At 36.8% G+C, this 6,000-nt stretch overlaps 1 protein-coding gene across 1 annotated transcript in view; it reads right to left on the reverse strand.

Moving 5' to 3' along the window:
• sv2a (synaptic vesicle glycoprotein 2A) overlaps positions 1–5,360 on the reverse strand; it is a 35,433-nt gene extending 30,073 nt beyond the window's left edge. The window contains exon 1 of the mRNA XM_079894866.1: positions 5,196–5,360. The gene's annotated coding sequence lies outside the window, so the exon portion shown is untranslated. The remainder of the gene's footprint in view (positions 1–5,195) is intronic.
• Positions 5,361–6,000: the final 640 nt, after the last annotated feature.

A 6,000-nucleotide genomic window follows, 5' to 3' on the forward strand; every position in this document is an offset into this window, starting at 1 on the left:
GACACATTTCTAAAATCTATAAATGCCCTAATTGAACCAAGGCTTAATCCTAGCTTAATCTAAGCCCTGTCTGTGAAACCGGGCCACACATTTTATAATTATATTAAAATGAAAACAAAGCAGTTTTAATATTATTATGCTCCAACCTCTTACAACAGTTTTGCTTCCCCTTCTGTACATCTTTTTTTTGTATGTGTTTGAAGTCTAATCTTACAAAGAGTAATAAATTGAACACAATTTGTACTAAATTTACATTTATGCATTTGGCAGACACTTTTATCCAAAGCGACTTACACTGCATTTCAAGGTACACATTTACATTCTTATCAGTTCTTCCTTTCCCTGAGAATCAAACCCATGACCTTGGCGTTGCAAGCGCCAACACTCTACTGTTTGAGCTACAGGAAAGCTAGCTTTCCATGACACATATGCTCGGCTTGATAAAGTATTACCAAACAAGGCCAAAGCTCAATGCATCTGGTGTATTTCAAAGAGCAAGAGTGACAGCAGAAGCCTTGAGTAGATGGATCTAGGAATGAGTGCGGTGGAATAGAGGGAGGAGAGGAGGATGTTAGCGGATGGTTAGAAGCGTCTCGACAGCGGTCTCGCAGGAAAGGACAGAGCCGTTGTGAGTCACGTTAGCCCTGGAACAAATCTCTCGGTGTGCGCTGTCACCATGGCCACAGTCACTCCTGCCCTCTGCTACATCAGCACCACCAGCATCCTCATGCCCTGCCTCCATTTTAGCCCCAAATATTCCAGCACAAACTGGCCTGAGCCACATTTGGATGGGTGTTGTCAATGCAACATTTCATTAAAAACAAGAAGTGCTTCTACTCTATCACACTGTCGCTAGTGCAAATTGAACACTGAAAAGTGAAATATATAATATGCAAGGAAATCCTCATCCTTAAAGTCAACATGAAATTAAAACTGACCTACTTTGCTTTCTTAAAATGATAGTTCACCCAAAAATGAAAATTCTGTCATTAATTTCTCCCCCTCATGTCACTCTAAACCCATAAGACTTTTGTTCATCTTCAAAAAATATTTATACATTTTAATGAAATCTGAGAGATTTCTCTCCCTCCATTAAAAGCCTATTCACACAAAACTGATGCTTCGAAACGTTCATTAAGTGATTGTAAAGTAAATCCATATGAATCTAGTGGTTTCATCCAAGTCTTATGAAGGGTCACGGTCATTTTATATGATGAACAGATTTAATTAAGGCTTTTATTTGCATATAAACTTTGATCAACGCACATTATATAACCCTCAAATATGATAAACCGCACTTATACTCGACACGCAAGAAAAAACCTCATTGGCTCTTGCGGAAGCTCAAACAGGCTGGTGTGACACGAGACAATGCACCTGGTTCACCGTTTACCATAGTTTTTGAATGTTCTGTACGTTCGCTGATCAGTGTTTATTTGTGAATAAAAGCCTAAATTAAATCTGTTCATCGTATAAAGCGACCGTGTCCCTTCATTAGACTTGGATTAAACCACTCGATTCATATGGATTTCTTTTACGATCTCTTTATGAACATTCTGAGGCGTCAAAGTTTTGGGTAAATATAGACTTTTAATGGAGGGAGAGAAATATCTTCATTTGTGTTTCAAAGATGAAGTAAATGATGGTGAGTAAATGATGATAACATTTTCAAATATCCCTTTAAAGTGGTAAACGTAACTCAACAGGCATGGTGTATATAATGAAGTCCAGGGGAAATGAGAATTCCTTCTGTAAGAGCTCATATTTTACCGCAGGGATTAATGGGTGAGAGATTACAGTATGATTCAGTTATATGCAGACTCATGCAATATACTAAACGTAAGCATAGTGCAGTTTCAAAGAAACCTCTCACCCTCCATTTGCATCATCGTGAAACCGAGGACATCTGGATCTAACCTTGAAGAAAATTCTAAATAAATCACATATCTATAGAAGACATCTTGCAGAGAGAGTAATGTATAGATTTTGGTTCAAACACGAGTGAATGGGAATTTACACATGGCTCCACCTTGGTGTGAAAATATATATGTTCTGAGGTTCTGCTTCAATTTAGATGTTTCCATTCCACTCTAAAAACTGGTATGCCTTCGATTTTACTCTGAACATTTACCCAGACGTTAACCTGCTGTTATGCAAGTATATTTTGAAGACTAACAGGATGGAAAGTGATATTGAAGACACACTTGGAAGAATCACTTGGAAGAATCACTTGGAATATTTCTTAAAATCACCATGAAATCAAAATGGACAATTCTTGTTTTTTTATGAAATATTGCAGTTTTTATTATGAATGATCTTTCCGTGCATGTTTTTTTATTTTTTTATGTCACCTCGTAATCTTTACTCAAAATAACCCCCCCCCCCCCCCTCTTGCAGCAACTTCTCTTCTCTTTGATGATGTGTTAACTAGTGTGAGTACTAGTACTAACTAGGCCTAGTAGTTTACTAGGGGCGACCTGTCACTCACATGAGATCCACCAATAGCAAACCACAACCATCCAATAAATTCCCAAAGGACAAAAATATTTTGTCTCTAATTTGAGAAGCCGTTTTACTCAGATATACAAATAATTGGGAAGAAAACACTATCGCGAATTCCATTTCATGCCTACTTTAACAAATTGCCAGTTTTATATTCATAAATTAAAAGTCATATTAAAAATCAGAGCAGCATGGAATTATTGTGAAAATTGCAATATTGTAATAAAAGAAAACTAACTAACATGATTTCCAACCTTAAAAAATGTAATCTAATATATGACACGGACATGAAAATGTGCTGCACCAACCTCAAGTGCTAATCTTATTCCCGGCTCCTCAATGAGTTCTGAATGATGGCCGAGTCAGATCAGACATCAGCACCAGCAGAGATCAGAGACAAACGCTCCTGTCGTGCCGTTAAACACTTTTTCTGACCCTGTTCTCTCTCTTCCTCTGAGGATTCCTCTCAAGGTTACTCTGAAAAGAGCACTGCAGCGCAGAGAGCACACAATGATTGAGGAACAACTGCAATCCTGAGCAGCACCAGAGGACTGGAGCTGAAGCTGCGTACCACAAACAGCCCGCAAATCAATTCACAATAGGAGAAACAGCTTCTCTCAAAGTCCTTCACACGGGCTTGGACACTTTCAAACAGATCCGGATCAAAGTTATGATAACACAGTGGCTCATCCTACCAATGACCTGTGTCATTGCACATCAAACCTTCAGACTTCTGCATATCACTAAGCCACAGTTAGTATTACTGTTAATATTATTTTGGGTTACACTTTATTTTAAGGTGTCCTTGTTACAGTGTAATTATATATTTAAGCACTGAGTAATATTAAGCAACTACACCTATTTAGTATAGGTTTAGGGTAGGATTAGGATTTGGTTGAGGGTAAGTTGCATGTAATGCATAATTACTAAGTACATGTAACATATGTAACAAGGACACCGTAAAATAAAGTGTTATCTTATTTTGCATTGTGATGCTTTTTGGGTAATTAAAGACAATGATAATTCTCCTTTTAACTACTGTGATTAAGTATTTTTATTGTGTGGTTATAGTCACAATGTAAAAAAGAAGGATCTGAATTTACAGTCTTCAGTTAGCACTCATATTTCCTCCAAACCGACTTACAAACGTGAATAAAAAAGCAGAAGTGATTATTCCAACTGAGAAATCATCACAAATACTGCGAACATGCTAAATTCATACTAGAAATATCTATCAAATATACATCTCTAATATCAATACTAACTAACTAAAGCTCTGCATACACCCTTAAAAGTAAAGGTTCTTTATTGGCATCAATGGTTCTATTAAGAACCTTTAACATTCATAGAACTCCTTTAGATTATTTGAGGTTCTTAGGTTAATAACACTTTCTTCATACTAAGACAAAATGGTTCTTTTAAAAACTGGTCTTTGGGGAACCAAAATTGGTTCTTCTATAATGGCATCGCTGAGAAACCCCCCTTTGGAACCTTTATTTTTAATAGTGTACTTACAATACTGTCAGATATAAAACGCTATAATATTAATATAGCTAATAAACAAAGATCTGCATAGGAATGTAACAACATATAAGCTACTATCAATGCAGTAATGACAACGTAAATCTCTGCATTGCTAGAACATAAACATAAAGCTCTAGCATTGTAATACTAAAATGTTTGCATATTACTCCAGCTCTGCACAATCTACACTTATGTAGGAAACGGTAAAGAGCACACTTATCGTTTTTTGCATGCACTCAACAGTGATGGTTGGTTATTTCCAGCTCAAAGGCATTATATTTCACTGAAAGAGGAGCAGTATACGGACACATGTAGATCCATAGAGCATCACTGTGAATTCAGTCAAAGCAAATGCACATGCTGTCGTGACTAGATTGAATGCAATCAGCAATAGAATAAATCATCACACTCACACACGCGCACACATGTACCAGGTTTCCATTCTTCATGTCTGCTGCAAGGTCATTTTGATGCTTCAAGATAGCACGAGCAAAACATCTCGTTTTAATCTACATTTCTCGTGATTAATCAATTGCAGAAAATATGAAACCCGATAGCAGCCTAAAATCGAGGAAAATGGAAAAGCCCGATCAGTGTTATTCTGACGGATAGATATATGAGGTGAAGGGGCGAGGTTTAAGGTGCCTTGTCTCTATGGGAATATGGCTTTTATAAATTGCTCTTTTGATCTATTCTTTAACATATGGCAAACAAAGATTAACATAAATACAGTACATAAGTAACAATGTGTCGTAGGATACTGAGCGCAAAATACAGCAAAAAATAAATAAAAAATAAATAAAAAATCTGCTCGGCGTAAAATTATTTTTGAGATGATGCATGAGCCAATGATAAAAAATATTGCCTTAAAACAAATTTGTATATCATTTACGTACAGTGTTGTAATTATAAAGATGTATTTTTGATGAAGATTACGTTTGCATCCATCATTGATGTGCTCACATTATTTTTCAAATGAATGCATCTACTCCCTAAAATAGCCTGTAGAAGCTTAAACCTGCAACATATAACATAAAACACGTATGTATACCCATATAAATGTGCAATTTAAAACATGGACGAGCATCAAATCATATTTAGGCTATATAGATTCACTAATTATAAATCAGCTCCAAACCACGAATTAATTAGCAATAGAGGTCACTTACCAGTGCGATTCAGTAATTATTTTTTTCCAAATGCTGTCAAGAATAACTGTATATAAGATACGGTGAATTTTTAGTCGTGATGATGAGGAGGGCTGTGTGACATTGCCTGTATCTTCACCCTGTAACGAAGGCGCGTGTGACGTGTAACAGGGTGCAACCCTACAACAGGCAAAATTATGATTCCTACTATGGCGAGCGAAATACTTATTAATATTAATAAGCACACTGACGTTGCATGGTAACCTTCCTGGAGCGTCCAGTTACATAATCTAGTTACTATTCATTGCCGAGCCTTAAATTCCTGATAGGCCAACCGACTATCGCTCACTCAACTTTCTTTCAGCCAAACGGTTGGGCGATCGTCACGTGATTTGCACTCGTCGCACTCTCTGCCTTTCAGCCAATCATTTAGGTCTATTTAGGCGAACGTGATGTTACGTAATTAATATTCATTAGACAAGCCATCGCCATAGTAGAATTGGCTAATTCGCATCCTAGAGCGATCCCTTCTTCCCTCATCACCACTCTCCAATGTGCGAGCGATCCGAAATTAATTTGCTATCAGCATCACCAATGTTTTAATTAAAACGGGTTTTTATTATGATAAAAAACGCCACATGTTTAATCCAAGCTGCCTTCAAAGGGGTTTACGCAAACGCCAGTGTTTTCCTCGAGCAAATGATTGTGGAAATAGTCTTTTTCTTTCTTTATTTTTATTATAAATGAATGTCATATATTGTGTGTTTAATGCCTTTTAAGACCATGCACTGAGTCTGAAATCACTGGTCTGTGCATTATTGCACGT

Source organism: Squalius cephalus (genome assembly GCF_949319135.1).
Source record: "Squalius cephalus genome assembly, chromosome: 15".
Taxonomy (NCBI): domain Eukaryota; kingdom Metazoa; phylum Chordata; class Actinopteri; order Cypriniformes; family Leuciscidae; genus Squalius; species Squalius cephalus.